Here is a 13132-nt window from a genome sequence, read left to right as displayed (position 1 = left end):
TAGAGGGGGCCAGATTCTGTGCCACCAGAGAGGAGTGATCTCTCAATAAGGGAATACTGTGGGGTATCTTAGGTGCTAGAGAGCAGGTCTACAAGTTGGGATAGAAGGGGGGCTAGAGCATAGTGCTCTATGGACGGCAAACCCAGGCCTCCACATGAATGACGCACCATGAGCTTGGTCACGAGGGGTCTCCAATCAAGGACTGGTTCATCCAGTCAATGTTGTGGAGGGAGGCAAGAGGCACTACTATGGGGAGCATGCCTGGTATGTAAGTGAAGCACGGAAGGGTGACCTTTCTCACCACTTGCACCCGGCCCCACATGGAAAATCCCAGAAGGGATAATTTCTCAAAATCCAGTTTCATCTAGGCTATCAGGGGGTCCAGGTTATCTGACAACATCCTGTCTAGTCCTTTAATGACCAGGATCCCTAGGTATTTGAGGTGTGCGGGCTGCCGGTGGAAATGGTAGCCATGGATCACCGCTTTCATGGTGCCAGAGGAAAGCAAAAGGGCCTTGCTCTTATCCCAGTTAACTTTGTAACCCTACAGAGCCGCAAAGCCATCGATGACCTTCAGCAGGACCAGTAGAGAAAGTTGGAGGTCTGTGAGGCTGAGCAGTACATTACCTACAAACAGGGAGATTGGCCTGTAGCTGTCACACAATAACAGGTCCATTCATGGTTTGGAAGACCTGCGATCCTTGCCCTGTTGGAGAGGGGTCCCAGTGAGGCCGTCTGTTCAGCCTCCCAGAAAGCAACATGCAAGGAGTTGACAACCTCTTCGCCTAACGATCTATTGAATTCTGCGGGGCAGCCATAATCGCCAGGGGCTTTGTGATAGGGCAGTTTAGAAATGTCTAATGCTATCTCTTCTTTGCTAATCTCCCCCATCAGTAATTCCCTACCCTTGTCCGATAAGCATGGGAGGTTCCCGCCGTCCAAATGGGCGGCCACGCAATCCACAGTCGGCAACACCTCTGGGGAGTACAGTTTTGTAGAACGAGCCAAATTTGTTGACGATGTCCTGCGGCTGTGTGACTGTGTCTCCATTCTTTGAGCGTATGGCATGTATGGCCATGGTAGCCTTCCTTTGTCTCAGTTGGGCTGCCAGTAGGTGACTTTCCTTCTCACTCTGCTCGTAGAGTCGCCCTTTCAGATGCTGAAGGGTGAATATAGCCTTGGAGGTGAAAAGGCCATTGAGAGTCATGCGCGCTTGTTCCAGGCGCCGGTGGTTGGGCATGGTGGGGTGGGAGGAGTAGAGGTGGGTAAGTGAGGCTATCTACCCCTCCAATTGGGCCCAGCAGAGAGTCACTTGCTTATTGGGTTTGACATCATCTCTCATAGGTATTGTAATCATTCAGTCAGTTAGCATGTAGTCTTTTAGTGAGGTAGGCTTTAGGGCATGAACTGCTTCAAAGTAGTATGCACTATGCATGTAGTGTTTTACCCATCGTCACACTTGTGCTTCAGGGCTATAATTTCTTAGTTAGTATTTATATAAAATGTGTTTGTATAGTAATAGAAAAGTATACATTTTAAAGTTATTAATATACATTTATTTGTGATTATTTTTTACAGATACTGTTTTTCACCATTAAAATAGAGAAATCATGCCAGAAAAAAAAGAAGAAGAAAAGAACAGAGAAAGGAGAGTTACTTGAAGAAAAATCAACCACAAGTATTGAATGAACAACATAATGTGGCTAAAAAGAAAAAATCTTCTGGTAAGATCACAAAGCAATTTATTAAAAATGTTTGTAGGACCAGAGAGAATGCACAGAATGCTGAAACTTCTGAGAATGCTTCAACTAGAAAAAATATTCAAAATAATAGGAAAAGCAAAAAAGCAAATAGACAGTCAAAGGAGATGAAGTATGGTAAAAGAAGGCAAAATCAGTATAAGGAAATACGCAAAAAAATATTTTACATAATTTGCTGAAAGATGTGAAGAAATATAAAAAGAGAGCTCTATTTTATAAAAAGAAGAAGCATATTGAAACCATTGTTGAAAAGGCTTTTGAAGTAAAAAGGAAACTATTCATTTTAGTATTAAACAGAATTCGATCCCTAGATAAACCAATCCATTTAATGAAGGCCAAAAGCAGGAAGAAAAGAGTAATTAATAGAACAAAGTTTTGTGATGTTTTTTTGGGAGAATGGAAACACAGTTCCAGTTCACAGCCTTTCTTTAATGAAGAGAGGTATTTACAGAGCAATAATTTATTGCATGCAGTTGACACCAGTGGTCGAGGTTATGAGGTTAGAGATGGTTGTCCAATTGACAAAGAGAAAATGGTTGAGAAAAATGCAGAAGAAGTGATAGCTGATGAAGTTCTAGGGAGACGTCCTAAACACCCTGTGTACACTTGGGATTGCAGTAGTATTTGTAGTGTACGACAAGAATCTATTGATAAATTATGTAGTTTTTTACGAGCATATAGTAAAAAATGTAATAAACAAAAGATTAAGGTGTTGCAAGGCCTAGAACCTTGCCGAGTGAGAAAAAATACTGGTTTGCAAGGTCATTCTCTGGCTTTTCTTGCTAGGAAAGTTTGTCAAAGTGCTTTTCACCATTTCAGGATGTTGGCAGTACATCATACTCAAATGCGGAAGTTAGTGAGAAGATTGTATTATGCAAAAAGTCCAGCACTAAAGTTAAATGAGTTGAACAGTGCTCTTTTGCGTGGGTCAGTATCAGATGTGAAGAAGGTTTGTGATGATATTGAGTTTTGTTACTTTGGTCCTCAGCAAGAGAGTGCAGAAACTGACACATTAGTAGAACAAAATGTTGATGAGAATGTAGAACCCGTGATTACAAAAAATTTTGAAGATCAAATCACAAAGTTTAAGGTAATTTCTGGTGAAAGACCAAATGTTTCTTGTATTTGTTGTCGGCAAAGTCACTATAAAAATCAGACTGGGAGTGTCAATCTGTATTTAAAAAGTGAAACAGAAAATAATGATAAGTGGAAGGAATTTGCAACATATTTGTTGGTAGAGGATTGTTTGATTTGGGATCTGAGCAGCGTATTTGCAAATATTGTTATAACAAATTAGATGAGAATAAAATGCCTGCTAGAGCTGTTGATAATAATCTAGAGTTGGTTGCTATTCCTCCAGAGCCGATAGATTTAAATACCTATGAGTCTATTATCATTCAATGTGTGCACCCGTTTCAGGCTATTGTTCGTATGGAGCCTAAAACAGGTACATTACCTCCATCAGAGTTACAAAGAGGATTGAAAGGAAGAGTTGTGTATTTACCATTAGATTTAAAGAAAAACATTGAAACTATTGGTGTAGACCATGCAGAAAATGAACCACTAGTCATTCTAGTTAATGGTGTTCCTACTAAGAATAAGAAAATCTGGCAAGAGTTAGTGGATGTTAGAAAAGTGCAAAAGGCATCATTGTATCTGATAAAAAATAATGAGTACTATAGAAATGTGTTTGTAGGAGAAGAAGAAATAGATTTAGCAGAAGATATTGAAACATTAAGTGGACAAATTGAAAAAGTGGGCATGTCCAGATGTGAAGAAATCTATGAACATTACATTGTACATCCACTTCATTCCAAAGAGGTGATGGGGAATACGATTGAGTTGTTCCAAATGAAAAAAGCAAGACGAAGTCCCATGAGTGTATGGGAAGAGAGCTTGGAAGCTCGTTATTTCCCAGAGTTGTTTCCAACAGGAAAAGGTGGAGGATATGATGAACGTCCTGTGTAGATTCCTGCATCTGAATTTTGGACAACAAGATTATATGCAGAAGATCCAAGATTTCGACAATGTATCCCTTATATGTTTCATCTTCTGTTTGAAAGTGACTTGTCTGGACTTTCATATGCAGTAAATCACATTTTAAAAACTGGAATGCATCTGCAAAATGTAACTGCAAAGGATTTTATGGATAAAGTGCATCAGAGAGATGATCATTTAGAATCTCAGTTGATTAATCTGATGGCATGTCAGCGTGGGACTAATGAATATTGGTACCGTCGTCATGGAGAACTGAAATGTATGCAACGGAACTTAGAAACTCCTACATGGTTCGTTACACGAAGCTGTGCTGAGTATGCTTGGGATGATTTACTTGAATTTCTTCGAGAGGCAAATTCCAATATAAAAAATATTGAATACAAGACACCTGGAGAATTGTGCTCTTTGATCCTGTTAATGTATGCAGATATTTCAATCATAGATTTGAAGCTATGATGTCTTTCATCTGCAATAAAAAAAATCCTCCTCTTGGAGAAGTTGTGGATTTCTTTTGGAGAAAGGAGTATCAAGCAAGAGGTGCTCCTCATATACATATGTTGTTATGGATCAAGGACGCCCCCTAATTTGGAACAGATTCAGATGATACTGTTTTGTCTTTCATTGAAGATTATGCCACATGTGCTGTACCCAATAGCAGAGAAGATAAAAACTTAAAACAACAAGTCTTACGATTCCAAAGCCATAGGTGTGGAAAATACTGTCGACTAAAGTACAAGTCAAAGGATAAGTTCTATACCAAATGTCGTTTTGGATTTCCACGTCCTGTATTATCCAAAGGAAGAGTGAACAGTTTTATGTCAGCTATGCGACATACCATCACAAGAAAGTCTCAGAAAAATACCTCCAACTTAAGAAGAACAAAGAGCCAAAATACATAAATGACTACAATCCAGTTATTTTATCCATGTGGAACGCTAACATGGATATTCAGTATGTTGCGGACAATTCCATTGCTGTTGCTCGATATGTAACATCCTACATTACTAAATCAGAAAAGACAGAATTGAAAGAAATGTGGGAAGAGATTTCTCACGAGAAGACTCTAAGTAAGAAATTATACAGTTTCAGTTTGAAGATGTTATCGCATTGTGAAATTGGAGCATATGAATGCTCAGATCGGTTATCATCTGCAAGTCTATACTCCAAAAGTAGAAGAATCATTTGGGTGAGTCTAGGTCTTGCAGAAATGCGAAATCGGGTACTGAAATCTGTTCAAGAAATTGAATATTTAGCAGAAAAAGAACCAGAAAGTACAGATATTTTGAAAACAAATATGTTGGACACATATTACCCAAACAGAAGTCATCATCTTGAGAACATGTGTCTCTATGAAGTGCTGCAAAGCTACACTTTTAAACGGAATACTACAGAGAACATCAATGATGGAAAATATGCAGTGATTGGTTCCGAAGGATGTTTGGTGAAACAAAGGAAAGGAAATTTAATTAATCACATGAAACTGAGTTGCGACACTGCTGATAAAAAGGGAATTTTACTATTTAGCCCTTTTGCAAATGTTCAAACCATGGCATTCAGAACTGGAATTACTTGAAGATTTTCAGAGCTATGAAGATTCATTTAATGCTTGTAAATATAGCATACAATGCAGTGCTTTTGCAAATTAGGTGAAAAATTGAATGATGAAATTGATCAAGAAGCTACAATTGCAGCTGAGATTGCTAGAGACAGTTCTCAGGACAGTCAAAGTTCTGCTGCACTGAGTCAAGATCCACTAGGACAACCAATTGTTGAAAATGAAGCAGCAATTGCCATGAATGAGGTGGAAACAGCAATGCATCAAGCTCAAGCAGATGTAATGGAGTTAGGAAACTTGGAAGAACAACTAAATGTTGAACAGAAACAAGTATATCAGCAAGTGAAAGAACAGATTGACCATGGATTACTTCATGAAAAGAAAGGGTGCTCATGTACATCATTTCAACCTATCCGAATGTATGTGAGTGGTCAAGCTGGATCAGGAAAAGTTTCTTAATTAAAGTAATTACAAGTTATCTGCAGAGAACAACTGAGTCGCATTTGTCTTGTGTTGTCACTGCTCCAACTGGGTTGGCAGCACATAACATTAAAGGAATTACTTTACATCGTTTACTAATGCTACCAGTAGAGCATGAGAACAAATTGAAATACCACAAGCTATCTGGAGAAGCTTATTGTGAAGTTTCAAGAGTCCTGAAAAAAAATGAAACTTCTCATTCTTGATGAGGTAAGCATGGTCTCAAACTTGATGCTTGCCTTTGTGCATTTAAGAATGCAGCAAATTCTTAAAACAGAGTATGACGTTTTATTTGGAGGAAAACACGTCATAGTTTTTGGAGATCTACTGCAACTGACTCCGGTAAAAGGACAACCGGTATTTAAAACACTTGCACATGAAGATACCAGAGAGTCTCTTGGTAGTGTTGGTAACGTGAACATTTGGACATATTTTGAATACAAAAAACTGACAACAAATATGCGACAGGCAAATGATGCTGAATATGGAAGTATTCTTCAAGATATAAGAATTGGACTTCTGACAGAACATGGCAAACAAGCTTTGCAGAGTTGATTACTTTCCAATTTGTTTCCAAATGAAAATGTAGTTCCTGAGACAGTGTACATGAAAATTGCAGAAAATAAATCAGTTATCTGCTTAATGCCAACATTGCGCGAGTGTTCTTTATTCAACGAAGAACTATTGAAACTGGAAAATGAAGAAATTATAAAAATGGAAGCCATCGATAAAATAGAGCATGAAGGAATCACTATTATTTTGATGGGAAAAATGAAAACAAAACTGGATTCTTTAGAAAAAAAGATATCTAAAACGGCTGGTTTAGAAAAGACTCTATATGCATGTGTAAACTGTCGGGTAATTTTAAGGCGTAATTTAGATGTAGAAAAAGGTTTAGTTGATGGAACAATGGGTAAAGTGGTGGATTTTGTTAATTATCAGAAAAAAGAAGGAATTGAATTTTTACAAATTACATTTGATCAGATTGAAGAAGTTAAAGAAATTGGTCGTTGTTCAGTTTGTTTTTTGCTTGTTAAAGATTTACATGTCCGTAGGAAACAATTTCCATTTTCTCTGGCATATGCAGTGACTATTCATAAATCTCAAGGATTAAGTGTAGACAGTGCATTGGTGAACATTGGATCTACCGTGTTTAAAGACGGTATGGCATATGTTGCTTTGTCGCGAGTCAGAACAATATCTGATTTGTTTTTGATTGATTTTGATGACACAAAGGTTACTGCAGATGCAAACTGTGTAAAAGAATATAATAGGTTAAGAAAAGCGTATGCTCCCAATTTAGGTCAATATCCTGTATTTGAAAAGCGTGTGGTTGGTCGAAAAAGAAGGTATGAGAATATCTGTACTTAAGGTGTAGGGAAGGGAAAAGAACAAGATAATGTTGTGATTTCAAGTAAAAAGAAAAAGGACAGTATTGAAGAGATTGTTGGTTATCAGTTTGAAAATAGTTCAGGTGTCAACTACTATGCTAATGTAGTGGTCAATGTTGTTTTTTATCTTGAAGGTTTGCAAGAACGAATTATGTAGAATCGGCAAAAAAGATTTTGTTCTTTGTTGCATTCTGTTTATGAAAAATTGACAACAGATACAAGTAAAATACAAACTGTTTCAGATGTTCGTAATCTTTTGGATGTTTGCTCTGGTTCTACACAATTTACGCAAAATATCCAACAAGATGCTCAGGAATTTTTTATGTATATGCTTACCATTTTTGAAAATGAAGGTGTAGAAATTGAAAATATTTTTGGCCTTTGTTACAAATGGGAATATCATTGTGAAAATTGCATGTATACATCAAGCACTAATGTAGACACTGAAAGATGTTTAACATTACCGGTCTGTAAATCAGTGTCTTTCAATACATTAGTCAAAGGTGCAAATCAAAACATGGAGTGTAGCCAATGTAAATCAGAAATGTTATCCACATTATTTAAAAAAAAATATGGACAATATATAATTTTAATGATGCAACGTTGTACAGCTGATGGAAGAAAATTGAATACTTTAAATAAAGCAATTTGTAGCAACACAGTTATCAATATCAGGAAGGACTTTTGTAGCAATTGCAATAATGGTCCTTCAACAACATCTGGACATTACACTGCCTATCTAAAATGTGACAAAGGCTGGACACTTTGTAATGATGCCCAGTTGGTTTTCAAACAACGTTTGCCTAGTGAATTACCAAATTCCTACCTAATATTTTTAAAGCCAAAGTTTTAGGAAGATAATTCACTCTCTGAGGAATTTATTATTATAATTTAATAGGATTACCATTGGACAATTTACATACAAAGGAGTGCAAAAATACCATTTGGCCTCAAGGAAAGGTATATGTTTGAATTATGGACTTTTTCGTGCTCATTGACTCAGTGAATATTTTAAAGCGACAACATCTACAGTTTTTATAAGTTAAAGTTATAAAATTTTGTTAGCCATAAGCATTTCATATATGTGTGATTTGTATTTTCTGGTATTTTACTGAGAGTAGCATGTTGTTTTTTTTTTTAAACAATCTGTTTTTTTTTGCCCGCTGTTCTGTGATGAGTACAATTGAAATCACTATTTCTAGTGAAATTCAATATATTCTGAGAACAGCAAAAAAGGCAAACAACATACTTTGTTTAAATTATGCTGTGTTCTCAAAATGTATTTTTTGTAATTATTGTATGTATTTTAATGCATGTTATAACTATTTTTTCTTTTCTTTCACAGATCCTAATTCTAAAATAAGCAATTTATCCCAATTTATATTACAAAAAACATTTGAAGAGAATGTGTACCATTTTTTATTTCTATTACTGTGAAGGTAAGTTTAACTAAGTATTAATATGCAGAATGGGCAGATCTGCAAGAAGCTACAAAGTTTGAATACGTTTTTAAAACACCCTGTTTATACCTATGTAGTTTTGGAATTTCCCTGTCATAGGATATCATGTGACCTGCAAAAAAGCAGATTTGAGTGGTTCATAATATTTCCCATTGTACCTATTGAAGGACCGCAATCATTTCAATCATTCTTCTTTGAGTGTCTTTGCAGACAAAACTCTGTGCTTACCTCCTATCATTCGCAAGCAATTTTCCAAACAGAAATATGTCACTTTTTGTAACATAGTTATAGCACAAGACACTCTTTCATATTTACAAAGAGAGGAAAAGGCACTCGCTGTACCTTTTCTTCTCCATGTAAATACGACCTTATCATACACACCACTTTGTGTTGAAATGGCGTTCTATAAGTGTGGCTGTGCGTGATTGCACAGAATACTCATAGAACAAGACACATCTCCAGATTTATCAGAAATCATAAATATCTACGTGTGTGAATGCTGGACCATTCTCCAATTGGTGTAGTAAAGCACAGCAAGGAGAATTTTTTTCATTTCTCCTCATGTTTTATGTTTCAATGCATGTTTTATGTCATTTGAGATGTCATCAGTGATGTCATCAGTGATGTCACTGACCATGTCATGAGTGATGTAATATGTGACGTCATCAGCAGTGCATTGCGGGGGCGCGAGTTATAGTTAGCTGAACCAACTATAACAGGGAATTTCTAGGGTTCTGTACGAGGGAAATGTCCAGCTAACTATAACGCCCATGAAACCTATGTTTTTTTTCAGTGAATATCTATATATATATTCACTGAAAAAACCATAGGTTTCACACAAGTTATAGTTAGCTGTACATTTCACTCGTAAAAAACCAATGAAATTCCACGTTATAGTTAGTGCAGGCAACTATAACTCACGCAACCGCAATCCTCTGCTGATGACATATGTGTCTTTATGAAAAAAAAATATTTGTAATATATGTATAGCTAAAATTTAATGGAAGAAGACATGGGCAAATAAGTGTCTAAATACAGTATTAGCATCAGCAGAGGATTGCGGTCGCGTGAGTTATAGTTGCCTGCACTAACTATAACGTGGAATTTCATTGGTTTTTTACGAGTGAAATGTACAGCTAACTATAACTTGTGTGAAACCTATGGTTTTTTCAGTGAATTTGCAAGGTTTTTTAAATGCTAATTCCTCACTATAACGTGTGTGAAACCTATGGTTTTTTCAGTGAATTTGTACGTTTTTTTTAAATGCTAAGTTACTTTATGCCGTTCGTGCCGTGCGCGCCCACTTCACGCAGTTCGTTCCGTGCGCGCATGGTGCGCTTCGCGCACCGTGCGCGCACAGTGAGCACGCGGTGCGCTTCGCGCACCGCGCGCCCACTTTACGCAGTTAGTGCCGTGCACGCACGGTGGGCACGCGGTGCGCTACGCGCACCGCATGCCCACGTTACGCTGGATGGGCCTTGGACGCACGATGCGCTTCGCGCACCGTCCGCACACGGAGGACATATTATGCGCTTCGTTGTGAAAGGTTATCTATTAAATGTTCATATGGTTTATATGCCATGCACAAAAAGGTGCACTGCGGGCAGCTTTTGCACACGGGGGGGGGGAATATGTGGAGTTTGTTTTTTTTTAATTAATTTTTTGCCGTACGCGTACGGTAAGCGCATTCGGCGTTTTAAAAAAAAAAAAAAAAAAATTATTTTTGGCCTTGGGGGTCTTTCTGGGACATTCTAACCATGGCTAGGTAGTTAGGAGCTGTCTAGCCTGCCCCTTTTCATGTTATCCAACTTTGTTTTTCCTCCCCCCCTCAGAGTGCGAGAGAGGAAATGGCGGCCGACACTTCCTGGTTTCGACCGATTCGAATGTTTACTTTGATCTAACAACCAATCAGAAACGCGCTCGCGCACGGCATCGTACGCGTACGGTAAGCTTACCGTAAGCGCACGGTAAGCGCACGGAGCGCTGCCACAGATATATATATTGATTTAAATGCTATTTTCTCAGGAACTACTGAACAGATTTACACCAGACCTACAAAAGGCACTTCCTTGACCTTATGGCTACCTCTCTGCCAAATTACAAGTAATTCTGTTCAGCCGTTCGGGCTGTAGCTGTGTCTAAAGGTCCTATGGAAAAATGCATGGGGAAAACGCTTTTTGGGACCCCCCTTTTTTCTCAGCCCCCGCTTGACGAATCACCCCGAGACTATCAGGGTAGGAGCGGAGCGTAGCGCCCCATTAGTTTTGAAAATTTCGCGAGGATTCGTCAACCGGCGCCAAAGTGATTCAAAATAGAATGTTGCGGATTTCCTATGGAAACAGGGTCCTAACTATAACTACCTACTGGCGACCGCCAGTAGGTAATATATAGGGGTGGGAAGGGTAATTTTAGGGTTTATGTGTAAATAGTGGTAAAGGGCAAAAAAAGTATGTCTGTATATATATATATAGGTGCCGATCACGATCCGGTAAAAACCGTGTACGAACCGTCGGACGGAGCATATTCTCCGTCCGACGCGTACCCGGTCGTCAAAATATACAAACATGGAATTACGATTCGCACGGAAACCCCATTTCCGTACGAATCGTACAAAACCCCGACCGACGAAAATAAACGTACAAATGCGATCCGGGAAAGCGCCGACGTGACGTTGGGAGGCACGCAGCCTGCCATTCACGAACCAGGAATCACGATTCGCACCGACGTCATCCCGCACGGTGAATATTTTCCGGCTGCCAAAAACTGCCGGGAAATCAGGACGACGCGAACAAGGAGTACCTGTACGCGACGGACAGACATGGACCCGAACCTACGTGTCATCCCGGCCCTCATAGCAGTCGACCTCCTCTACAGGTTCGGACGCAGACGCCGCAGAAGGTCAGAACAACAAAGGGAGGGGGGAAAGGGGGGGGGCAGGACCAGGGGCAGGCCACAAAACCCCCACCAAAGTCACACAGCACACATGCCCTGGACATACCTGACCCTCAGGCCCTGGTCACTACGAGGGGGTGGGGGCGTGTCCAGCAAGGCCAGCGACCGCCACAACGGAAGTGCTTGACGACGCGAACCGGCAACACAACAATACAGGTACTTCCCGTACCCACGCCTTAAGAGCGTGGGTACGAGTCGTACCCCGCCCACACCTACGTCATCCCAACAATGGTGAGACGGCTGTACCCACGTGGCAAAGGCCTTGGTACGGCCCGCACAAGCATTCCACAGCGTGGGTACGGATATGTACGGACCGTACCCCCACCAACGTATGCATGGAGCGTACCCCCAACCCCAACAGTGTATGTACGACCCGTACCCTCACCCGTGTACGTATGGAGCGTACCCCCACCCCAACAGTGTAAGTACCACCCGTACCCTCAGCCGCGTATGCATGGAGCGTACCCCCCACCCCAACAGTGTAAGTACTGCCCGTACCCCCACCCGCGTACGTATGGAGCGTACCCCCCACCCCAACAGTGTAAGTACGACCCGTACCCCCACCCGCGTACGTATGGAGCGTACCCCCCTGCCAACAGTGTAAGTACGACCCTTACCCCCACCCGCGTACGTATGGAGCGTACCCCCCACCCCAACAGTGTAATTACGACCCGTACCCTCACCCGCGTACGTATGGAGCGTACCCCCATGCCAACAGTGTACGTACGGACCGTAACCCCACCCGCATATGCATGGAGCGTACCCCCCACCCCAACAGTGTAAGTACGACCCGTACCCTCACCCGCGTACGTATGGAGCGTACCCCCCCACCCCAACAGTGTACGTACGGACCGTACCCCCACCCGCGTATGCATGGAGCGTACCCCCCACCCCAACAGTGTAAGTACGACCCGTACCCTCACCCGCGTATGCATGGAGCGAACCCACACACGTGTATGTTCTAAGCGTACATATCCTGAAATAGGAGGGGTGTGTGCAGAGTCCTCCCAGCAGTGCCCAGACACAGGAGGGGTGGGTGCCTAACACTCCCAGCAGTGCCCAGAGACAGGAGGGGTGGGTGTAGAGTCTTCCCAGCAGTGCCCAGACGCAGGAGGGGTGGGTGCAGAGTCCTCCCAGCAGTGCCCAGACACAGGAGGGGTGTGTGCAGAGTCCTCCCAGCAGTGGCCAGACACAGGAGGGGTGGGTGCCTAACACTCCCAGCAGTGCCCAGAGACAGGAGGGGTGGGTGCAGAGTCCTCCCAGCAGTGCCCAGAGACAGGAGGGGTGGGTGCAGAGTCCTCCCAGCAGTGCCCAGAGACAGGAGGGGTGTGTGCAGAGTCCTCCCAGCATTGCCCAGAGACAGGAGGGGTGGGTGCCTAACACTCCCAGCAGTGCCCAGAGACAGGAGGGGTGGGTGCAGAGTCCTCCCAGCAGTGCCCAGAGACAGGAGGGGTGTGTGCAGAGTCCTCCCAGCAGTGCCCAGACACAGGAGGGGTGGGTGCCTAACACTCCCAGCAGTGCCCAGAGACAGGAGGG

The sequence above is a fragment of the Triturus cristatus genome, chromosome 4_1, assembly GCF_964204655.1.
Source record: "Triturus cristatus chromosome 4_1, aTriCri1.1, whole genome shotgun sequence".
Classification (NCBI taxonomy): domain Eukaryota; kingdom Metazoa; phylum Chordata; class Amphibia; order Caudata; family Salamandridae; genus Triturus; species Triturus cristatus.
Note: the sequence above shows the minus strand (reverse complement) of the source record.